The sequence below is a fragment of the Leucoraja erinacea genome, chromosome 3 (assembly GCF_028641065.1).
Source record: "Leucoraja erinacea ecotype New England chromosome 3, Leri_hhj_1, whole genome shotgun sequence".
Taxonomy (NCBI): Eukaryota; Metazoa; Chordata; class Chondrichthyes; order Rajiformes; family Rajidae; genus Leucoraja; species Leucoraja erinaceus.
The window spans coordinates 109,018,370-109,044,499 of record NC_073379.1 but is presented as its reverse complement, the minus strand read 5'-3'; positions in this window follow the sequence as shown (position 1 = coordinate 109,044,499).

Here is a 26,130-nt window from a genome sequence, read left to right as displayed (position 1 = left end):
TATGTTTAAACCCCATAGCACTGCAGCTGACAGCGCTTTGTTTAAATTCCCACGTGTTAAGCCAACAGCGCACTGGTTAAACCTTTGCGTGCCAAACCAGTAGTGCTGTGTGTATTACCTTTACGTGGCAAATCTGGAGCGCTGTGTGTATTGATTTGCGCTCCAAGTGTGTAGCGCTGTGCATCGCTTTACACGCCAGTCTGCGGCTGACAGCGTTTTGTACCCAAAGGCCTTGCTCGGATGCAGCCCCCTGCCATTGGTTATAGTTTAATTTTGGAGCAGCGCTTTTGGCCAGGACCTCCCGGCTGTCATTTACATAACTGATTTCTGCCTGAATAAAGACAGGCGCCGGTAAGCCACAAGGTACGGTAGTTCTTGACAAGAGGGGTTCACCGACGGGCTGGGGTGCGATCAGCGCTGGGAACGGAGGCCGAGAGAGAGGGAGGTGTGCTGCTGTAAGACGGCCTATTGTCTATTGTCCATTGTCTAATGTCTATTGTCTATTGGACCCCGCGCATACCGAGATACGTATTGTTTCTGCTCCCCCTTGTGCCAATAAAACCAATTTGTAACCTAACGGACGAGTGTGCCTTTTTTCTGTTCTGCTAGTCACATCCTTGAACCTGGTCCCTTGTAACACTAAGTTGGTTGTTTTCTTACAAATTGCCGTGCTGTCCTGCAGTAGAAATGAGAATGGCCATTGTGGCTTACCTGACCTGGCGAAATGAATTGCAGATGAAGCATGTGTTTTGTTACAGGCTGTGGGGTTTTTCATGGCAGTGAACGTGACTGCTTTCAGATTTTTACCTTCTCAGGTGGCTAAATTTGCTCTGAAGCTATTTTTTCACGCGGGTGAATGGCAGATTTATTGCCAGTAATTACACTCTCACCCAGAATGTGTCCATTGATGAGTAAAATCACATTCTCCATTCTTTCAGCAGCAATATTCGAATCCAGCAAAGGTAAATGGACAAGAGCAAAAATTCTCCCTTCCAATGGAAGAGCCATGTGAAATCAACGTACTCAATTTGAACTAATAGCATGGGATGTGTTATAATTTTAAGCGCAATTTTATGCATAATTTTAAGCTCAACAGCACTGAAACACACAAACCTTTTTTATTTTAGTCTCTGGTTTTTCTTTAGCTTTCCCCAAAACTAATTCAGGGCTGCACTTAGCATTGATTCAATCATGGCTGATCTATCTTTCACACTCAGCACCAGAGACACGGGTTCGATCCTGACTAAGGGTGATTGTCTGCATGGAGTTCCTCCCGTGACCTGCGTGGGATTTCTTCAAGATCTTCGGTTTCCTCCCAGACTCCAGTGACGTACAGGTTTGTAGGTTAAGTGGCTTGGTATAATTGTAAAAAAATTACATAAACCATATGGTTACGGCTTTTATTGCTGATTTTAAATGTTGTTGGTGGCAAAAAGCAAAAAAAAAAATTTTAATATGATTCATCTTGAATTATACTTTTTGATGAGTAGTTCAACTTACCTGAATTTACCACCTGTGACCACAAAACTCATGCCCAGACAATATTTTACTCTCTATTGTTTACAAATGTCACCTGAAGATATCCTCAAATGCCAGCACCTTCGAGTGTTGTCTAAGGTAATCCTCCAGTGAGGTATGTATTTATCTATGCCAGCTCCCATTCAGAGTGCTGACCATTCACACCAGTGCTGGAGCATCTACAAACAAAAACTCACCATTGTTTGCAGTTATAGGAGCAGTAGTAGACCATTCGGCCCATTAGAATTAGAATTACCTTTATTGTCATTCAGACCTTACGGTCTGAACAAAATTTTGTGCCTGCAGTCATACATACAATAATACAATAATAAACAACAATAAACACAAATTAACATCCACCACAGTGAGTCCTCCAAACACCTCCACACTGTGGTGGAGGCAAAAATCTTAGGGCTGCAGTCTCTTCCCTCCTCTTCTCCCTCTGCGCTGAGGCGATTCCCCACCGGGCGATGGCACAAACAGTCCCGCGGCTCACCGAACCCCGCAAACGGGTTGGCTCAAACACCGTGGCCCGGGGTGGTCGAAGCTGCCGCCCTCCAGTCCAGCGGACGCAGCCACCGGCCCGCGGCTGAACCCAGGACTCTGGACACCGCCGCCAGAACGTCGTCCCAGCCACCGGAGCACCGTCCCAGCCCCGAGCCGGATCGCCCTCACGTGAGTACCGTTCCTCCCTCGAGCTGGGCCACTCCGACGGGAGTGCCATTCCACCCTCGAGCTGGGCCGCTCCGACGGGAGCGCTGTACCTCCCTCGAGCTGGGCCGCTCCGACGGGAGCGCCACAGCCCCTCACGGGAGAGTCTCAGCCCCGCCCAGGCTGCCCTCACGGGAGCGTCACAGCCCCTCACGGGAGCGAGCCCAGGGTAAAGTCCTGAGTGGCTCTGCCTCCGGAGTCTCGAGGTCGCCAGCTCCGCCAATAGGCCTCAGCGCAGACGGAGGCAGAGAAGGGGGATACGACAAAAAAGTTGCATTCCCCCGAAGGGAGAGACAGCAAGCCGCGTTTCAACCCCCCCCCCCCCCCCCCCCCACACATACGGACTGCAGGCGAGCCGCTGCTGCCAGGGCAGCGCCACCACTTCCGGAGAATTCAGGTTCACCAGCAGCGGTGAACCCATCAAGGGAACCCATTCCATCAAGTTCACTCCTCCATTCAATCACGGCTGATCTATCTTTCTCTCTCAAACCTATTCGCTGCACTGGCACCAACCTCTGCCTACAGCCTGTCTGTCATTTCTATCTTTTATTTTTATTTTCAGTTAGTCTAAAGTCTGTTTTAGTGGGAAACTTTTACTTTTCTATGTGGGGGAGGGGGGCAGGGTAAGGGGGAAACCGTTTCCCAGTCTCTTCCTGGCGGGGACGCGACTATTTCTCCGAGTCGTGTCCTCGCCCCCCACCTCGCGGCCTACCAGCTGGATCGGAGCGGCCTTTCCTGCCGGGGACCGGGAACCGGACCAGGGCTGCTACAGCGGCGGCACAGCGCTGGAGTCACCGCGGAGCGGGCGATACCTACCTGGGTCGCCGTTTGGAGCTCCGGAGCGTTGGGCCGTTGCTCCAACATCGTGGAACTCTGGTGCGGAGAGCTTCCAACGCGGGCGGTGCTGAACAACATCGTGGAGTCCTGGGGCGCCTTGCAGAGGGTCTACAGCAGCAGTGTCCACCCGGCGCGGCCTACGGACTTTGGAAGCCGCCGACTCCGGTAGGAGGGGGCCGATTATGTGTCCACGTCACTGAGGACGTCCCGCAGCCCTGACGTCGGACTGGTATCACCCCGGCGAGCGGTCCTGAACACGGGCCGCCCGTAGCTGCAACTGCGGAGGGCACGGGGAGGCCCTGACCACGGGGAATAGTGGAGGAAGAGACTGACTTTGGTGCCTTCCCACACAGTGGGGAACTCTGATTCTGCTGTGTGGGGATGTTTTGTGTTAAATTCTATAGTGTGTTGTGTCCTTTATTTTTATTGTATGGCTGTATGGAAATTTCATTTCACTGTGCCATCTGGCACATGTGATGAATAAATCTATCTTGTATCTTGTATCTTGAATCTATTCTCTTACCTCCTCTCCATGACCCCTGACACCAACATTATCAAGAGCAGATAAAACAACTAGAACATTAGCACTTAACTTTAAAACAGAGCTCATAAACATGTTGCGCTCTAAACCAAAATTCCCTCTTAACTAATTTACCTAATAATTCTCAAATATGAATCAGACCATTTTAGTCAATTACAGGATAAACATCAAGATCCAATATATTTATTTGTTAAATCAAGAATGCCAAGAACTCCCTTCTGCCCCTGTCCCACTTAGGAAACCTGAACAGAAACCTCTGGAGACTTTGCGCCCCACCCAAGGTTTCCGTGCGGTTCCCGGAGGTTTTGTCAGTCTCTCTACCTGCTTCCACTACCTACAACCTCCGGCAACCACCTGCAACCTCCAGAAACCGTACGGAAACCTTGGGTGGGGCACAAAGTCTCCAGAGGTTTCCATTCAGGTTTCCTAAGTGGGACAGGGGCATAATTATTCAACAGTGTTTAATGTTGACACTTAAACACTGTGTCTACCTCCATGAATCCAAAGAGCTTCAATCCATGAGAAAAAAAACAAAACTGTGGGAAGATCTCAGCAGATGAGGCAGCCACTGGGGAAGGAAATGGACAACATTTTAGTTCATGAATTTTTGTCATGAGAGAGTGGCAACATTCAAATGAGTGGGGCAAGTTTTTTACACAGAGAGTGGTGGTTGGAGGTAGATAACATTGTGGCATTTAAGAGGATTTTAGACAATCATATGGAATCACATGGATATGCAGGGAATGGAGGATTAAGGATCACATGCTGGCTGAGGATAACAGTGTGGGGCTGTGAAATGGCTGAAGGATTCAATTCAGTTTAACTTGGTATCATGTTTGGCACATCCATTTTGGGTCAAAAGGCCAGTTACTGTGCAGTCATTTTGATGTTTGACAAAGAACGCAAAGAAAGGATGCATATTCGGAGAAAATTATATATTAAAACCCTCATGAAAAAGATTGGTCTAATTTAGTCAAGATATTAAGGTATGATTTCCTACTAGTATGCATACTATTGTATTAATTGTCAAACCATCACCGGCAAGTGGTTTAACATAGGCGCGATTTTATGCACTCGGTATTGTTACAATATCTACCGACAGCTTATTGCAACCCACACACGAGCTGCGATGAAAAATGTCTGTGGGTGGACGAGATCGTGAACGAATAGATAGATGTCTGGTGTCTCCCAAACATATTTCAGGTGCCAGAACTATCCTGTCGACTGACCTACATATATCAGTGAAATTTAGTGGAGTTCTTATGATGTTCAAATGTATTGACAAAGATTTTACCTCACAGACAACTAAGGATCAGTGGAAAAGGATGACTAAAAAAATGCAACACGAAAGGTTTGGTGGCAAAATGTAACAGAATCGGCAATTGACTGATGATTTGTAGTTGCCAATACCATGAATTAGGCACTTTGCAAATCAACAGCCAATTTGCAGCATGCTTGATGGGATAACCATTGATCAATGAGTCTGCTCAATTGCTGCTGGGGAATATTTGTTTATGTGATCTATAATAATAGCCATTCCATCTGATGTATTGCATTCTATTAGTAGCTTAGCAACAAACCCACATGATAGTGTTTACAACACAGGCATTGACAGCTGCGTGTTTTAATTAATGACAACATTAATATGGCGTAGGGTGGCACGGTGGCGCAGTGGTAGAGTTGCTGCATTACAGCGCTTACAGCGCTAGAAATCCCGCCCACGTGTGCCTGTCAGTACTGAGTTTATACGTTCTCCCCGTGACCTGCATGGGTCATCTCCAGAATTTCCGGTTTCCTCTGGCACTCCTGTTAATCCTGGCTAAATTGGAGCAGCTAGGACATCAAAATGGGGTTAAGTTTCAGGGTTGCTGGGAGATTTGGTCAAATTGGAATTGCTCTCTGCAGAGCTGGGGCAAGCTGTGGAGAGGTGCCAGAGTGTCCTGAGCTTAGAAACAATTTGCAAGCAAAGAATGGGAAGATCTGCAAACCCTGTCAATTTGGCGCAAAATGCATAGAATGGATTGGATGGCTGCAAACCAGACATACACCTTGTAAATAGTTGTAAATAATGTTGCAGAGTTCTACTTTGCCGAGTGTTGATTGGACGAGGTGTTGAGCCTTGTCTGGGTTTTCTGTAAATCAGGGTAAATGTTTCTAAGTTGGCTTCCTCTCGAAGTATGTTTTGAATACAATGTATTGAGCTGTTGCATCACTGGGTTAGGGGAATGCCTGTTACCTGTTATATATGGGGTTAATCGATATCTGTAATTGGATAAATGAGAGACCACCGCCATGTGGTTCGGCCCCTCAAGGTCCCAGGACAAATAAAAGTCCGCGATCACGAGGCTCAGCGTCGATCTTCTGGAAGAACGCTTGGGACTGCGTGAACTTCTGGATTGTCGCTGCCTGAGCTAGGACTAGAGGGCTTGAACAGGCAAACACGGGGGGGATAGGTACAGTAGTTGATCTGTAACGAGGTTTTGGTAAAATAAAATTGTGTTGTTTCAAGTGCTTGATTCAGTGTTTTTACTAAAACTAGACCGGGGGGAAGATTAGAAATGAGCAATTATCACTCCAAACTAACCCAAAAAAAATACATAGAAATGACAGCACAGAAACACACAGTTCAGCCCAAACAGTGGGCATCAACACCCATCTTCCAATGAGTTATGTTTCTTTGCATTGATGCTTTCCTTAATCATCATCTAACCTGTAAAGGAGTCTAGTCTGACACACTATAACCTTTACTATAGTCTTTAATATAGCACATGGCACACACGTCCCAGTACTGGCTGCACCCAGCCTTCAGACATACCAGGACAAAATGGGAGGAGAAGGGAGGAGATCACAGTTATACTGATGTGAGAGGGCGTGTTAATGGTGATGAGGTAGCTACACTATAGGTTGCATGCATAAACCATCTACATAACCTATTGCTAAAAATTGTTTGTTTCACAAGATATGGTTTTATTTTTCACAATCTTACGATCATTGCAAAAAAAGTACTCCAGATAATTTTTCCATCTTACCATAAAGCATGTTTTCCAGAATGAATCAGTCAGAAAATCAATGGTACATTTGCCTAGAAAGACATAGTGAATTCCTAAAATTAGGTATGTTGCAAAGCCTACCTGAAGCGTCGCTGAAAATCTGTCCCAGCCCGTGTGCACGATTTTGGCGCCGTTTAGAGGGGGGCGGGTTTAAAACGCGATTTTCTCTAGGCTGTTCAAATCGAAGATGTTCAGCCTAGTTAATTATTAACGAAAAATCGTTGGAAGACCCCTTCGCAAAGGCTATTATTAGTTTTAAAGGCCTTGTATAATAGTTATAGTAGTTTAAAAATCAATCTCTAAACCCGCGACCACCGGCAGCCGTCAGGGTCGCATAGAGCAGACAACAGAAGGTAGGATGTTTATTTTTACATTAAAAAGGGCTTCTTAAGCTCCCTTTATACAAAGTTTAATATTGCGAGTAGCTCATTTTGGGCCCATTATATTCCGCAGTATTTTTCTGGGCATTTGAGGGCACAAATCCACTGCAATGTGAACGTTCTAAACCAGCGCGTTCACAGAATCCCACTAGAAAGCTGATTTAAAATGGACTTTAATTTACAGCAATTGAACACTAAATTCCATCCATTTGGCCTATAAATTAATGTAAATGAGATTTAAAAATCATGTTTTATTGTGAATTATTTATGAATATTATTTGGATACTTAGGCTATTTAAAAATGTTAATCATTTATTAAGAAATGGATAGATGTTTAGATCTAGTAATTGAAGTTTGAAATTAGCTACACTTGGGTAACTAACTAATTATATGCTTTAATTTCAGGTCATCCAAGTAAGATTATTTTATATTTGTTTCAGAATGGTTCAATCTACGATAATTGAAAATTTCATTCAGTTTTCTTAATTTTTAAGAAGGTTATGGGCTTTTGACTGCACACGATCACAGCTTTTTTGTTATGTCCATAGAAAATCAATAGGGAACAAGATGCTAATTTCCGAGTATGAAAATGGCCATAACTTTTTAAATACTTGAGATATGAAAGTGAATTAGGTGTCAAATTAAACTTATTTTTATGCTTTATCTGATGGGATAAATTACAGACTTGATTTTTTTAATCTCAAAATTTTGTAACATTGCTACTAAAATAACGTAGGCATAATCTTAATAAAACTCTGGATGTGAAAGAAAATGTTAAGAGTTATGTTGCCATATCAGAACAAAAACATCCTGAATGTTAATGTGAAGATTTTCTCCAGAAAGTGTTTTCAGGAGGTTTCTAACATGAATGAGCATTGCAATCCTCTCATAGATATAAGGAGCTGCAGATGCTGGTTGACACAAAAGGACACAAAGTCGTAGAGTTATACAGTGCAGAAACAGGCTCTTCAGCCAAACTTGTCCATGCCGACCAACAGGTTGCATTAGCCACACCTGTCTGCATTTGGACCATATCCCTCTAATCCTGCTTCATCCATGTACCTATGTAAATGTCTCTTAAACATTCCAATAATATCTGTGCTGGAGTAACTCAATGGATCAGGCGGCATCGCTGAAGGACATGGATAGGTGATGATTCTGGTCAGGCCACTTCTTAAGACTGATTGTGTGAGGTGGGGGGAGGAGAGAGTTGGGAGAAAGGAGAGGCAGGGAATAGCTGGATACTGGTGAAGGGAGTTCTCTTCTTCAGTTACAAACATAGAAACATAGAAAATAGGTGCAGGAGTAGGCCATTTGGCCCTTTGAGCCAGCACCGCCATTCAATATGATCGTGGTTGATCATCCAAAATCATTACACTGTTCCTACTTACTCCCCATATTCCTTGATTCTGTTATCCCTAAGAGCTCTATCTAACTCTTTCTTGAATACATCCGTTGAATTGGCCTCCACTGCCTTCTGTGGCAGTGAATTCCACAGATATGCAACTCTCTGGCTGAAAAAGTTTTTCCTCATCTCAGTCCTAAATGACCTATCCCTTATTCTTAAATTTTGACCCCTGGTTCTGGACTACCCCAACATGGGAACATTTTTCCTGCATCTAGCTTGTCCAATCCCATAATTTATTTTTTTTAATGAAAGAAATGCTCATGCTGGAAAAATCGAAGATAGACAAAAATGCTGGAGAAACTCAGCAGACGTGGCAGCATTTATGGAGCGATGGAATAGGTGACGTTTCGGGTCGAGACCCTGCTTTAGACTGATGTGGGGGTGGGGGGGGAGCGGGAAGAAGAAAGGAAGAGGCGGAATCATTAGGCTGTGGGAGAGCTGGGAAGGGGAGGGGAAGGAGGGAGAAAGCAAGGACTACCTGAAATTGGAGGTCAATGTTCATACCGCTGGGATGTAAACTGCAAGCAAAATATGAGATGCTGCTCCCCCAATTTGCAGTGGGACCCTCTGACCATGGAAGAGGCCCAGGACAGAAAGGTCGGATACGGAATGGGACGGGGAGTTGAAGTGCTGAGCCACCGGGAGATGAGGTTGGTTATTGCGAACTGAACAGAGGTGTTGGGTGAAGCGATCGCCAAGCCTACGCCTTGTCTCACCGATGTAGAGCAGTTGACACCTAGAGCAGTGGATGCAATAGATGAGGTTGGAGGAGGTGCAGGTGAACCTCTGCCTCACCTGGGAAGACTGCTCGGGTCCTTGGATGGAGTCACGGGGGGAGGTAAGGCGACAAGTGTAGCATTTCCAGTGGTTGCAAGGGAAAGTATCAGGGGAGGGGGTGGTATTCCTCATGTTCTTTTATATCCTGGGGAGCTGTGTGCGCAGCGGGAGTGTACTAGGGAGACGCACGGGCCCAATCCTCCCGCAGAACAACCACGCCGCCGCCGACCAGAACGATGACCGAAGTCCATGACGCGCCCCAGTAGACCCGACTCGTCCCATAGGCTCACATTGCCCCTGTGGTGAAGCCGGGCGGCGAGGCCTGTCTGATCCGAAGGAGCCTCAGCGGAGTCAGCGAAGTGAGCCTCGGTGGCAGCAGCCAGTGCCTCGGCAGCAGTGGGCGCTCGGCAGCAACGTGGGCGACGGTGGCAATGGGAACCTCGGTGGCGTTGGGGCCTGGCAGTCGATGAGCGCGAGGGGGGAGGGGAAGACAATGGGGATCCAGCGTGGAGGAATCACTGTGAGGGACGGTGGGAGAACAAAGGGGGCGGAGGGGGGTGGGCACTCTCGTGTAGAATCCTCTGCCCAGGGGATAAGTCCGTGTTTGTTTGTTTGGTTGTTCATTTGTTCCGGTGAAGTCGCTGTGCATACGGTAGCCAAACAACAGTCGCTTGTCTTTTTATTTTTGTTTTCACGTTTATGTGTGTTGTGACTGTCGGCAGACCAATTTCCCTCCAGGGATGAATAATGTTTTATCGTATCATATCCAAAATGTTTCTGTAAAATTCATCCTTAAAAATTTCAGTGAATATAAGCCCAGTTGATCCATTCTTTCATCATATATCAGTCTTGCCATCCCGGAATTTAGCCTGGCGAACCTCCGCTGCACTCCATCAATAGCAATAATGTCCTTCCTCAAATTTGACCAAAACTGCACACAATACTCCACGTGTAGTCTCACCAGAGCTCTGTACAACTGAAGTAGGACCTCCTTGCTCCTATACTCAAATCCTCTCGATATGAAGGCCAACATGCCATTAGCTTACTTCACTGCCTGCTGTACCTGCATGCTTACTTTCAGTGACTGATGTACAAGGACCCCCAGGTCTAGTTACGTGTCTCCTTTTCCTAATCTGACACCATTCAGATAATAACCTGCCTTCTTGTTCTTGCTAACAAAAGTGGATAACCTCACATTTATCCACATTATACTGCATCTGACGTGCATCTGCCCACTCACCCAACCTATCCAAGTCACCTTATAACCATATAACAATATAACAATTACAGCACGGAAACAGGCCATCTCGGCCCTACAAGTCCGTGCCAAACAATTTTTTTTTCCCCTTAGTCCCACCTGCCTGCACTCATACCATAACCCTCCATTCCCTTCTCATCCATATGCCTAACCTTGCAGCCTCACTTTTTCTCACATAGTGTCATGAGTCTGTGGAATTCTCTGCCTCAGAGGGCAGTGGAGGCCGGTTCTCTGGATACGTTCAAGAGAGAGCTCTTAAAGATAGCGGAGTCCGGAGATATGGGGAGAAGACAGGAACGGGGTACTGATTGGGCATGATCAGCCATGATCACACTGATTGGCGGTGCTAGCTCGAAGGGCCGAATGGCCTACTCCTGCACCTAATGTCTATTGTTTATTGTCTATTGTCATGTCAATGTACTCTAATTTTGCAAACTAATCTCTTGTGTGGGACCTTGTCAAAGGCTTTTAGAAAGGCCAAATACACATTAAAGCACATTAGATCTATTTAACAAATCACAACGAACAAACACCAAAGGAATAACACTGAAAATGTTGTGAATAAGTCAGGCAGGTGCAACAGCTGTGACAAATGCTGTTGGCCTTTCTCTTTCTCTTCCCATAGGTATTGTCTGATCTGCTGAGTATTTCCAGCATTGTGTTTTATTTGCTATTTCAAAATATCTTACTTCTAGAGTACAAAACTTAACTTCAGTGCAAATCAATTTTATTTGTATAAGAAAATATGTGGCTACCTGTTGTCGAGTTGGACGTCTCCCGATCTAACAAATAGAAAGGTTCAAAATCAAATTCAGAATAGTTCATAGTATGTACACCAGGGTGCCATGAAATTCCTTGTTTGTATGAAGCTTGCAGAGGAGACACTACACACCGTAATGATAGTTGCGATAATAAATGCAAAGATGAATGTGAAACAGCAGAGTGATATAAAGATTATGGTGCAATCCGAAGTAGTGCCAAAAATATAGTGGAGTTGCAGTTGGTGAGGAAGGCTGACAAAGAATGCAGCAGGATATGGATTAGTTATAGATGTGGGTGGAGAAATGCCAATGAAGTTTAATCCATTGCATTTGGTAGGTCGTATGTATGGGGAAAGTATACAGCTAATGGCAGAACCAGCACTAGTGCTTGTAGCCAATACAATAATGATGTTTAAGAGGTTTATAGATGGGTACAAGGAAATGCAGGGAATGGAGGAAAATAGATAATAGAAACATAGAAAATAGGAGCAGGAGGAGGCCATTCCGCCCTTCGAGCCAGCACCGCCATTCATTGTGATCATGGCTGATCGTCCCCTATCAATAACCCGTGCCTGCCTTCTCCCCATATCCCTTGACTCCACTAGCTCCAAGAGCTCTATCTATCTCTCCCTTAAATCCATCCAGTGACTTGGCCTCCACTGCCCTCTGTGGCAGGGAATTCCATAAATTCACAACTCTCTGGGTGAAAACGTTTTTTCTCACCTCAGTCTTAAATGACCTCCCCTTTATTCTAAGACTGTGGCCCCTGGTTCTGGACTCGCCCAAAATTGGGAACATTTTTCGTGCATCTAGCTTGTCCAGTCCTTTTATAATTTTATAAGTTTCTATAAGATTCCCTCTAAACTCCAGTGAATACAAGCCTAGTCTTTTCAATCTTTCCTCAGATGACAGTCCCGCCATCCCAAGGATCAGTCTCGTAAACCTAGGCTGCACTGCGTCGTTCACAAGCATAATGTGCAAACAGAAGAGATTAATTTAACTTGGCATCATATTTGGCACAGACATCATAGAAACATAGAAAAATAGAAAATAAGTGCAGGAGTAGGCCAATCGGCCCTTCGAGCCTGCACCGCCATTCAATATGATCATGGCTGATCATCCAACTTAGTATCCTGTACCTGCCTTCTCTCCATACCCCCTGATCCCTTTAGCCACAAGGGCCACATCTAGGCTGAAGGACATGTTCCTGCGATATTCAATGTTGTAAAAATAAACTACAATAACAGAATATAAGGCTTTACATTTTGAGCTAATTTTCTGTGTTTTATTTTCTTATACTATTATAATGTGTTAAATATAAGGTGTCCAAACATTTAAGGAAGTACCCGCTCGAAGTAGGAAATGAGAAGTTGTATTTATTGCAAAGATGAAGTTGTGAGAATAGACACCCTCAACGCATGTGGCCGTTCACCTCCTTTTCCCATCCTGTAAATCCTGATATTGTTCCCAGAGTAGTGGGGCTCCTGGCATGACTGGCAGCTTACAGAATGTTCTGCCGAGCAAGCCGAATCCATCATTGCCATGGACTTCTAAAGATGATGCTGTTACTCCAGCGATGAGGTGTCTTTAATGGATATTAGTACTGAGTGACTTTATGGAATTTAAACAAAGCTTTGCCAACCTGAAATCCTTCCAACCATTCCTACACATTGTCCTGCCTTACAGGGTTTAAGAATATACCTCAGTGAAAAGCACTGGTCAGGGAAGTATAGCTATCAAAATCTTTTCTACAAGCGGTGTGTATTTTTGCCCCGCATGAGTTAATTAGGTCTTACTGTATGCGTTCTTCTTTGAGGCACTGTTGCTGTTAAAACATGCCCCAGTGATGAGTTGGTGCTATACTTTAATCTGCAGAATCCTTTCTTGATTTTCCTTTCCAGGATATAATACATGAACTTTAGGTTTGTCCCCAGACCTTTCTGCACTAAATTCCTTAAGCAACCAGCAGATGATGAAATAACACTTGTGTATTGAGTATCTGAGACCAGGTGAATTGAAATGAAAACTGTAAATTTATCTTTTCTTCCTGTGATTACACAATTGCTATGTTTTGCTTTGAGTAGCAAGAAAATGTCCCTTGCAATCCATTACATGCACCAGCCCCGAGTCTTGCTTTTCTTTTTTTGGCTGGATCTTCCCCTCTGCTTATCACCTGCAGTACCAACCGGGACTAGTAAGGTGACATGCCTCAATGACTACCAACCAATGGCACTACCAACCGGTGACACTAACCTCTGTGATGATGATGTGCTCTGAGAGGTATGTTTATGGCACATACCAACTCCTACCTCAGCAAGAGACTGAACCAACTACAATCCCAACAATAGATCAATAGGGATGTGATCTTGCTGGCTCTCCATTGTGCACTGGTCCACTTGGACAATAAAAACATATATGTTAGGCTGTTGTTCATAGACTACAGCTAGGTAATAAACACCATTATCCCCTCCAAACTTGTTATGCCCCTGTCCCACTTAGGAAACCTGAACGGAAACTCCTGGAGAATTTGCGCCCCACCCAAGGTTTCCGTGCGGTTCTCAGAGGTTGCAGGTGGTTGCTGGAGGTTGCAGGTAGTGGAAGCAGGTAGGGAGACTGACAAAAACCTCCGGGAACCGCACGAAAACCTTGGGTGGGGTGCAAAGTCTCCAGAGGTTTCCGTTCAGGTTTCCTAAGTGGGACAGGGGCATCACCAAGCTCAGAGAACTAGGTCTCTGTGCATCCCCTTGCAACTGGATCCTCGACTTCCTTATCAACAGAACACAATTGTTTGTAAACTCTGAACTAAGAACTATCTGAGTTGCACTTGGGACTTTCGGCTCCTACAGCACGGAAACAGGCCCTTTGACCCAACTTGCCCACACCGACCAAGAGGTATCCCATCTGCTGCATTTGGCTCATATGCGGTTAAACCTTGCTTATCCATGTGTACTATCCAACTGACTTTTAAATGGTGTTATAGTACCTGCCTCAACTATCTCTTCTGGTAGCTTGTTCTACTTACACTCGACCCTCTCTGTGCAAAAGTTACATCTCGGATGCCTATTATATCTTACCCCTCTTACCTAAAACCTATATCCTCTGGTTCTTGATTCCGCTACTCCGGGTAAAATACTGTGCATTCACATTCTCTATTGCCCTCATGATTTTATACACCTCAATAAGAGCCGTCCTCAGCATCTTAGAAACATAGAAACATAGAAATTAGGTGCAGGAGTAGGCCATTCGGCCCTTCGAGCCTGCACCGCTATTCAATGTGATCACGGCTGATCATCCAACTCAGTATCCCGTACCTGCCTTCTCTCCATACCCCTGATCCCCTTAGCCACAAGGGCCACATCTAACTCCCTCTTAAATATAGCCAATGAACTGGCCTCAACTACCCTCTTGCACTCCAAGGAAGTCTGCTCAACCTCTCCCTACAGCTCGGGTCCTCAAGCCTTGGTAACATCCTCGTAAACCTTTTCAACACTCTTTCTAACTAGGAAATACCTGTTAGAGTATTGCATTCAACATATCCAGCCAAAGAGAGGGTACAAAAAATGGTGTTAACTGAAAGAGATAAAAGTATCAGAGAGGATAAATGAAATTAAGCCATTTAGTTTAGTTTAGTTTAGTTTAGTTTAAGAGGTACAGCATGGAAACTAGCCCTTCGGCCCTCCAAGTCCATGCAGACCAGTGATCACCCTCACACTAGTTCCATTTTATCCCACTTTTGCAACCTACACACCAGGGGCAATTTACAGAGGCCAATTAACCTACAATTCTGCACGTCTTTGAAATGTGGGTGGAAACCAGAGCACCTGGAGAAAACCTCACAAACTACATATAGACAGAACTCATAGTCAAGATTGAGCCTGGGTCTCTGGCCCTGTGAGGCAGCAGCTCTACTTCTGTGCCACTGTGCCACCCTGGGTCTTTTAATCTCCAACAATAATTAAATTCTGAAGGAACAGGGGTCCACAACTGCAGGTTAATATCAAGTCCCAGAGAGATGGCTTGGTAATAGTTAATGCTCATCCTGCTGCCAAACAGGTAATTGTACTGGAACGAACAGCTCCTTCGACTTTTTGGTTGGATTTAGTTTAACTGCTGTTACGCGCAACATCACACTATTCAGGATTGGTGAATGGATGAGCAAATGATAACATGCTGTTTTCGAAAAACACTTCCTGAAATGTAACATCTCCGGCAGCAATTTTCTAGTTTCCACATTTAGCCATTGACGTGCAGTCACTGAAAATTGCTGTATGATTTCCACATAGGCAACAGCGCGAGATGCTCACCTCACAGTTTGTACTAGTATTATACCTTTCTAGCAGATTTAATCACATCTCCGTCATTTTCATCCTCTCCAGGACTGCAGGGAATTTGCAAAAGAAGCAAAACTTACAAAGGTTTCTAATACTAATTATAGGTTTGCCCGTAATTTCACACTCCACAGATCTTTAGGAAGTTTGAGATCATAATTTAAATTTGCAATATTGAACAAAGCCATAACATATGGTGGTTTAACCTTGGTAATCAAGTCAGTATTTATAAAAGCATGAACATTTCTTTCAACACACACCAATGATAGTTTCAACCACTGCGCTCCAAATGTTTTCTTCAAGATGTTCTATTCTGTTGGAAGGAGAATTGTATTAATCAGAAGCGGAACTCATTCTTGAGCAAAACTTCTTTGATTTCCCCATTGAAATAAAATTCCACCGAGTCTGTAAGGTATTCAGAGGTGAAGCCAACTTAGAAGCAATTCATCCGTGACTGTGTGTAATGAATCGGATTTGATAAGTGAACTCAAGGTAAAGGAGCCATTAGGAGGTAGTGACCATGATATGATAAGTTTGAATCTACAATTTGTGAGGAAGAAGGGAAAATCAGGTGTCAATATTACTGTTGAGCAAAGGGGACTATGGAGGTGTGAGGGAGATGTTGGCCAAAGTTGACTGGAAAGAATCCCTAAGCAGGGATGACAGTGGAACAACAACGGCAGCTATTTCTGGGAATAATACAGAAGGTGCAGGATCAGTTCATTCCAAAGAGGAAGAAAGATTCCAAGGGGAGTAAGGGGCGATCGGGGCTGACAAGGGAAGTCAAGGACAGTATAAAAAATAAAAGAAAAGTATAACATAACATAGAAGTCAGATGATTGGGAAAACTTTTAAAGAGCAACAGAAGATAACTAAAAAGGCAATAGGGGAGGAAGATATGAGCTAGCCAAAAATATAAAGGAGGATAGTAAAGCTTATTTAGGTGTATGAGGAGGAAAAAAAAGTTGAGACAAAAGTGGGTTCCTTGAAGACAAAAACATGTCACATGCACCAATTAAGGTACAGTGAAATGAGTTACCATACAGCCATACAATTAAAAATAACACAATACACATTAGAGTTTAACATTAACGTCCACCACATTATTCTTCACTGTGATAGAAGGCACCAAAGTCTTCCTCCTTTGTTCACCTGTGGTTGGGGGCCTTGACCCTCCATAGTCGCCTTGCGGAGGGCCCAATGTACAAGCCCTCTCATCGAGATGATCGAAGCTCTGATGTCAGGACAGATCGAACACACTTCCTTACCAGGTACCAGAGAATCGGCCACTTCCTTACCGGAGACCACGGCTTCAGGATGTTATAGGCAGCAGGCCAGCAGTCGGAGCTCTACTCCGGCGATCCACGACAAGGGATCGCCCCGCACCATGATGGAAAGTCCACGCTGCGCCCGCTGCTGAAGCTCCGCAGCCCGACGCTTCAGGATGTTATAGGCAGCAGGCCAGCAATTGGAGCTCCACTCCGGCGATCCCCGACAAGGGATCGCCCCGCACCATGATGGAAAGTCCACGCTGCGCACGCTGCTAGAAGCTCCGCAGCCCAACGCTTCAGGATGTTATAAGCAGCAGGCCAGCAATTCAGATTCAGATTCAATTTTAATTGTCATTGTCAGTGTACAGTACAGAGACAACGAAATGCATTCAATTGGAGCTCTACTCCGGTGATCCCCGACAAGGGATCGCCCCGCACCGTGATGAAAAGTCCACGCTGCGCCCGGTGCTGAAGCTCTGGGCCCGCACCAATCCAAGTTCTTAGGCTGCGCGAGGGAGGCGAAGAAGCGACAAGGATAAAAGTTGCATCTCCGTCACGGTAGATGAGTGAAAACGGTTCCCCCCCCCCCACTCCAAAGACACACCGAGAGACACTAAAACATACATCTGGATATACTAAAAAAACAAAAAAAGTCGAAATGACTAATCCGCTGCTGGCAAGGCAGCCGATGCACAGTGCCACCAGACGCAGTTTAATGTGGATAAATGAGAAGTTATCCACTTTGGTGGCAAGAACAGGAAGGCAGATTATTGTCTGAATGGAGTCAAGTTCGGAAAAGGGAAAGTACAATGAGATCTGGGTGTCCTTGTACATCACTGAAAGTAAGCATGCAGGTACAGCAGGCAGTGACGAAAGCTAATGGTGTGTTGGCCTTCATTACAAGAGGAGTTGTGTATAGGAGAAAGTACAGGGCCCTGGTGAGACCACACCTAGTGTATTGGGCGCAGTTTTGTTCTCCAAATTTGAGGAAGTTCGTTCTTGCAATTGAGGGAGTGCAGCGTAGGTTAATTCCTGGTTAATTCCTGGATGGCAGGACTTTCATATGTTGAAAGAATGGAGTGACTGGGATTGTATACACTGGAATATAGAAGGATGAGAGGCGATCTTATTGAAACATATTGAAGGGATTGGACATGCTAGATGCAGGAAACATGTTCCCAATGTTGGGGGAAGTCCAGAACCAGGGGCTACAGTTTAAGAACAAGGGGTAGGTCATTTAGAACGGAGACGAGGAAAAACTTTTTCACCCAGAGAGTTGTGAATCTGTGGAATTCCACCTCAGAAGACAGTGGAGGCTGAATCTCTAGATGCTTTCAAGAGAAAGTTAGATTGAGCTCTTAAAGAAAGCAGAGTCAAGGGATACGAGGAGAAAGCAGGAACGGGGTACTGATTGTGGATGATCAGCCATGATCACATTGAATGGCGGTGCTGGCTTGAACGGCCGAATGGCCTACTCCTGCACCTATTGTCTATTGTCTAAATGAGCAATCTGCTGGTGGCTGTATGTCACACTCGATTTCTCAAATTGATATCATTAACTTCAATGGAACTAAATTATGGAGGTAGTTTGTGATGTGTATTGGCTTAGTGTGTGTGATTGAGGTCAAATTCTTACCATAGTTCTTTAGCTTAACTGCAAATGCTGTTGATACATATCAATATTTAAGCAGTAATTAAGAGAGTTAAACTACTTAACTTGTTTATCCCCTGGGTTGATCATGCAGTTCAAGTGGCTTTCTCCAGTGTGTCTACTTCATTATTACCGAGCAATCTGCTTCACCTGTTTTCTTAAAATCTTTTGTGCGGCAACGTGGCTTCACTGCTAGAGCTGCTGACTCACAATGCCAGAGACCCGGGATCAATCCTGACCTCAGATAGTCTGCGTGGAATTTGCATGCTCTCTCTGTGACCGCATGGGATTCCTCCAGGTATTCCTGTTTCCTCCCGTAACCCAAAGACATGTGGGATTGCAGGTTAATTGCCTTCTGTACATTGCCCCTAGTATCTAAGGATTGGATGTAAATTGTGTTGTGTCTTGGTTCTTCTACTTGTGTGTATGGCTGCAGAAACCAAATTTTGTTTGCACCTCAATGAGGTTCAGATGACAACAAATAAATTGTATTGTATATTGTATTGTATATTTTATTATGTAAAAGAATATGTGTGTTATGATTGTGTTTATAATTTGTTTGGTTGTTTTGTTGTTTGTCTTTTGCACAAAAGTCCGCGAGCATTGCCACTTTCATTTCACTGCACATCTCGTATGTGTATGTGACAAATAAACTTGACGACTTGACTTGACTTGTATTGTATTGAAATTGGGATAAATTAGAACTAGTGTGAATTGGCGACTGATGATCAGTACGCACTCGATGGGCCGAATAGTCTGTTTCCATGCTGTATTTCTAGAACTTAAATTATTTCTGTCACTCGGCCACCTGAAAAATGATTCTGGATCACAGTCAATATCTCTTCACATTTGTCTTCCTTTCAGGTTTAGTCTTTGTCATTCATTGCTCTGAGCTGACTGGAGCCATCTGGCAGTGCTGGCTTGAAGGGCCTAATGGCCTACTCCTGCATCTATTGTCTATTGTCCATGAGATGCCATCAGGCAATCCTATCCTGGGTTGAAAGCACCCAGGCTGTGCACATTTAATAGGCCATGAAATTTGATTAAGGAGGTGACCAAATGAGGAAGCAAAATTCAGAGGGAGCTCCAGGTGTATCTGAAACAACAGAGATGTTGGCCATTCCTCTCCTGCAGCGTTCAGTAACTCAAGAACATAGTTAACATGATTTCACCAAGGCTGCTATTTCAAACGGAAATCAGGGATTGCTGTAGAAACAAATACAGATGCTGCTTTACAAAAGGGAAACAAAAATTCTGGAATAACTCAACGGGTCAGGCAGCAGCTGTGGAGAACATGGATATGTGACGTTTTAGGTTGGGACCCTTCTCCAGACTGATTGTGGGGGGGAAGAAAGATGGAAGAGAGGAGAGCCAGAACAATGTGTGGCAGGTAAACAAAAATGCTGCAGAAACTCAGCGGGTGCAGCAGCATCTATGGAGCGAAGGAAATAGGCAACGTTTCGGGCCGAAACCCTTCTTCAGACTTATGGGGGGGGAGGGGGGGGGGGGGGGGGGGGGGGGGGGGGGGAAAGAAGAAAGGAAAAAAGAGAGAGGAGGAGGAGCCCGAGGGCTGAGCGAGAGCTAGGAAGGGGAGGAGACAGCAAGGGCTAAACAAAATTGGGAGAATTCAATGTTCGGCACGGTGGTGCACCGTAGAGTTGCTGCCTTACAGCGCTTGCAGCACCAGAGACCTGGGTTAGATCCCGACTACGGGTGCTGTCTGTACAGAGTTTGTACGATCTCCTCATGTCCGCGTGGGTTTACCAATGTTCCCGATGTTGGGGGAGTCTAGAACCAGGGGCCACAGTTTAAGAATAAGGATTAGACAATTTAGAATGGAGATGAGGAAAAACTTTTTCACCCAGAGAGTTGTGAATTCTCACCCAGAGAGTTGTGGAATTCTCTGCCTCAGAATGCAGTGCAGGCCAATTCTCTGGATGCTTTCAAGAGAGAGTTAGATAGAGCTCTTAAAGATAATGAAGTCTGGGATTAATGTAATAACTCCGGGGTTATAAGAGATACATTGAAAATGTGTATATATATATATATATATATATATATATACATAGAATTGAACACACGTGTTTGATTTGTTTTCTGGGTTTTTTTCTGTCCCTCTCTTTCTGAAGTCTTTTCTGTTTTTATTTAGTTTCGAAGGGCCGAATGGCCTACTCCTGCACCTAATTTCTATGTTTCTATGTTCTATGTTTTATCTGCTCTGGCTGGATAATTTAAAAAGAATATGAAAACGGCCCGCAGCCTTTTACGATACACTGTTAAGGGGATGGAGCTCAATGTACAACATCAACAACGGAAGTCTACAAATTTTTCCACCATTGGTGGCTTTTTGTTTTTAAGCTATCGCCTCTTAGACACCTTAATAGAAATATAGAAATATAGAAAATAGGTGCAGGAGTAGGCCATCCGGCCCTTTGAGCCTGCACCGCCATTCAATATGATCATGGCTGATCATCCAACTCAGTATCCCGTACCTGCCTTCTCTCCATACCCTCTGATCCCCTTAGCCACAAGGGCCACATCTAACTCCCTCTTAAATATAGCCAATGAACTGGCCTCAACTACCCTCTGTGGCAGAGAGTTCCAGAGATTCACCACTCTCTGTGTGAAAAAGGTTCTTCTCATCTCGGTTTTAAAGGATTTCCTCCTTATCCTTAAGCTGTGACCCCTTGTCCTGGACTTCCCCAACATCGGGAGCAATCTTCCTGCATCTAGTCTGACCAACCCCTTAAGAATTTTGTAAGTTTCTATAAGATCCCCTCTCAATCTCCTAAATTCTAGAGAGTATAAACCAAGTCTATCCAGTCTTTCTTCATAAGACAGTCCTGACATCCCAGGAATCAGTCTGGTGAACCTTCTCTGCACTCCCTCTATGGCAATAATGTCCTTCCTCAGATTTGGAGACCAAAACTGTACGCAATACTCCAGGTGTGGTCTCACCAAGACCCTGTACAACTGCAGTAGAACCTCACTGCTCCTATACTCAAATCCTTTTGCTATGAAAGGTAATATCACTTTTTTTTTTAATTCACTACCACGAGTCTTATTTGTTATTGTTTTAGTTAATATCACAACACATGCTTTCTTTCTTTTTTATTACGGTACAATAGAGGAAGGAGATGCAAAATAATTCTAAAGGGACGGCATATACTTGTTTACAAAATGGTTCACATTTAACAGTTACTTCATAAGACATATAACATATGGAGTAGAGCAGAAACAAAGAACTGAAGACGCTGGTTTCTACCAAAGTTAGGCCGAAAGTGCTGGCGTAACTCAACAGGTCAGGCTGAGCAGCCCGCCGAGTTACTCCAGCAATCTGCGTCCTAGGAGAGGCATTCTATTTTCAGCTTTGCCACTGGAAGTATTTGCCAGGTAGGTAAATGTTCCCTTCATTGTCTGGAGAGCATTTATCCATCGGTTGATGTTCCACATGTGAGACCAACACACGTGATGTTGTGTGCAAATTGGCCAGTGAGGGATGCTTATTCCTCAATAAATACTTTATTGGCTGTTTTGTTGTGACCTGAGATTGTGAATGGTAAATATCCATCTTTTTTATATAGTATATGGAACAGCCCACTGTAAACATAATGTTCTTCCCATCCTTGAAATGTATTTTTATCCCACCAGCTGACAGCCAAGGTAAGCTTTCTATGTTTCTTTTATTCCTTTGATACCTCATTAGACAGATTTCCTCAATCTTATTCAGCCTGCTGACAAATGTTAGTTTTTCTGGGCTCTCCTTGTTATTTAAACCTATCTTCCCTGGTGCACCTTGGGCAAATCTCACCCACAACCAATCCTTCATATAGGTTTATTGTGTGACACTGGAAACCAGAATTAAATGTCCCGTGTACTTCCAATTGCTTCGCCGCTGGTACGTGAGTGGCACGGTAGCGCAGCGGTGGAGCCTTAAGGGCCTGTCCCACGAGCATGCGACTGCATGCGGCGAGCGCGACCAAATCAGAAGCGGGGGCCGCACGGAGGTCGAGGGATCCCGTACGAGTTGACGTGAAGTTCGAGCGGTCCGCGGGAATTTCGCGCTAGGCGTATGTCGTCAAGACGCTGCGTACGGCGTTGAGACGCTGTGCACGCCCGTCGAGGCGGTGCGTACGGCCTCAATGCGGCTGCGGGCCATTGCCGCGCGGAATTTATGAACAGTGTCAGCTTTTCGGAGCCCCGCCCGATGTTGGGACCAGCTCCGCACAACTCCATACGGCTCTGAACGCCACCGACTACATGAGTCAAAGATCATCCAGTTAACGGGGGGCTCGGGGACAACGACCCAGGAAGAACACAAGGGAAGGACGAACTTTATTTCGCCTTCCATCACAGTGAGGAATGTGTAGGAGTCATTGTGGTGGATGTTCATGTTAAAATGTGTTTTTGAGTGATCTGTTGCTTTTAATTGTATGACTGACCTGGCCAATGCAATTCCTGGTATGTTGCAAAACATACTTGCCGAATAAAATGTGATTCTGATTCTGATTCTGCTCGCTGTCCAACAATGCACAAATTCCCTCTCGGCAACAAGGATCATATTTCTCAAAGCAGGACATAAATAAGGATCCTGATGGGATGGTCTGGAAGATATTGTCCAAGGCTTTTGTCCAATCGCTATGTCAACAAAGAGAGAAGCTACAATAGTGGATTGCTTCATTCTCTAAGCTGCATCAATGCATATCTTCACACTAACCCTTTAAATATTGGATGTCATTGTAACTTTCTTATGATGTTTTTGTGATTAATTTGGCATCATGTTCGGTTCAGCTATTCTGGGTTGAAGGACCTGGTCCCTTGCTGCACTATTCTGTGGAAAAGGAAGGAACTTCAGATGCTGGTTTCAACCAAAGATGGACACAAAATGCTGGAGTAACTCAGCGGGATGGGCAACATCTCTGGAGAGGAGGAATCCTCCAGAGATGCTGAGTTACTCCAGCAATTTGTGTCTATCTACAACATTCTATGGCAGGCACAAAGTGTTGGAGTAACTCAGTGGGTCAGGCAGCATTTCTGGAGAAAAACGATGGGTGATGTTTCTGTTTGGGACCTTTCTTCAGACTCAGAAGAAGGGCCATGACCCGAAGCTTCACCCATCCTTTTTCTCAAGAGATGCTGCCTGACCCACTGAGTTACTCCAGCACTTTATGCCTATTTGTGGTATAAACCAGCATCTGCAGTTCTTTGTTTCTGCACTTTTTTTTTAATATGTGACTTATGAATAGACAATAGACAATAGGTGCAGGAGTAGGCCATTCAGCCCTTCGAGCCAGCACCACCATTCAATGTGATCATGGCTGATCATCCCCAATCAGTACCCCGTTCCTGCCTTCTCCCCATATCCCCTGACCCCGCTATTTTTAAGAGCCCCATCTAGCTCTCTCTTGAAAGCATCCAGAGAACCAGCCTCCACCGGCCTCTCAGGCAGAGAATTCCACAGACTCACCACTCTCTGTGAGAAAAAGTGTTTCCTCGTCTCCGTTCTAAATGGCTTACTCCTTATTCTTAAACTGTGGCCACTGGTTCTGGACTCCCCCAACATCGGGAACATGTTTCCTGCCTCTAGCGTGTCCAAGCCCTTAACAATCTTATATGTTTCAATGAGGTGCCCTCTCATCCTTCTAAACTCCAGAGTGTACAAGCCCAAGATGTGATGAAGTAACTATCACAATCACACAATAATACTTTATTAGCCAAGTATGTTTTGCAACATACAAGGAATTTCATTAGCCGAATCAGTAATACAAATAAAAGCAACAGAACACACAAAACGCATTTTAACATAAATATCCACCACAGAAACTCCTCCACATTCCTCACTGTGATGGAAGGCGAAAATAAGTTAAAATCTCTTCCCTTCATTGTTCTCCCGCAGTTGAAGAAAGAGTTGAGAGTTAATAGTCGGAGGCTCAGAGGGGATAGAGCCTTCTCTGTTGCTGCTCAGGCACTCTGGAACACCCTGCCGTTGCACATCAGACAGGCCCCCTCACTGTCCATCTTCAAATCCAGTGTTAAAACACATTTGTACTGCCTGGCTTTTGACCATGCCTGAGGCTTTGGTTCTGTTTGTGGTGTTTTTGATGTTTCTTTATTTTACATGTCTTTTCCTACTATTTCTTTTGATTGTTATTTTTGGTGTGTATTAACTTTTTTGTCAATGATTAGTGATGTACAGCACTTTGTTGCAGCTATGTTTGTTTTTAAAGTGCTCTATCAATAAAATTATTATTATTATTATTATTATTATTATTATTATTATTATTATTATTATTATTATAACCACATAACACCCAGTGGTGCTGTTTTGTGGCATTCCCAGAAGAAGGGGTGATATTGTGGCATCCATTGATAAATCTTCTGCTTTTCGCTCTACCACATAAATTCCAAACCACCGTCTGTGTTCCCTTGATTCCCAGTTAATATTAATATCTTGTTACAATTCACTCATTTACTAATCTAAAAATATTATTTGCTGAAATAAATCTACATGATTCATCATTTGAAAATCTCAATACACTTTTGCTTCTATCATTTCCCCTAGGGAGCTGTTCATATAGATTCATATCTGAGCTCATTTTGAATTGAATTTCTTTCAAATGCTGTTTGTTTTACAGTCATAGATCCTTGGAAACAGGGCATTAGGGTCAACTTGCCCATGCTAGTCCCACTTCCGTGTTTGGCCCAAATCCCCTAAACCTTTCTTATCCATATACCTGCCTAATCGCCTTTTAACTAATGTTACAGTACCTGCCTAGACTACCTCCTCTTGCAGCGTGTTCCATATTCCACCCTCTGTGTGAAAAGGTTGCCGCTCAGGTTCCTATAAAGCCTTTCCCCTCTCGCCTTATTCCTTTGTCCTCTTGGTTCTTCATTCTTGTCCACTCAGTAAAAGGCTGTGCATTCATTTCTTATAGAAACATATAAAATTCTTAATGGATTGGACAGGGAAAATGTTCATGATGTTGGGGGAGACCAGAACCAGGGGACACAGTTTAAGAATAAAGGGTAGGCCATTTAGGACTGAGATGAGGACAAACCTTTTCACCCAGAGAGTTGTGAATCTGTGGAATTCTCTGCCACAGAAGTCAGTGGAGGCCAATAAGCAAGTTCGGTATTTCAACTGTGCATGCATAGGTCACTTGAGATAAACATTCTCGGAAGCTGGGCTGCTGCGTGTATACAAACCTGCGTTTCATCCGTAGTCAGGATCGAACCCGGGTCTTGGGCGCTGCAAGAGCTGTTGAGTTGCTACTGGAGTTTGCGACACTATTTCTCCCTTCTCCACTGGTCCATGCAGAAATCTCAGCAGTGATAATCTAATGTGCACAAACTGCATGTGACAAAAACGTGCGTGAGAGGGCCAATTTCTCGGCATTAATATCGGGGTTTGGGCAGAGGTGATGACATGCCAGATGGTGGGGACTATTCACAGGAAGAGAAAGGCCTTAGGCTACAAACCAGAACCAAGATATTACAAAGCATCAAACGTCCTGGAGTGCAGATGGTGATGATGTTACTGTGAAATTGGTGGTGGTTTATTTTGTTAGCTTATGTGGACGATGCGGGGAAAACCTGGCCAATTCCAAGCCCCGGGTTGGACCCTGAGCTGAGTCACTGC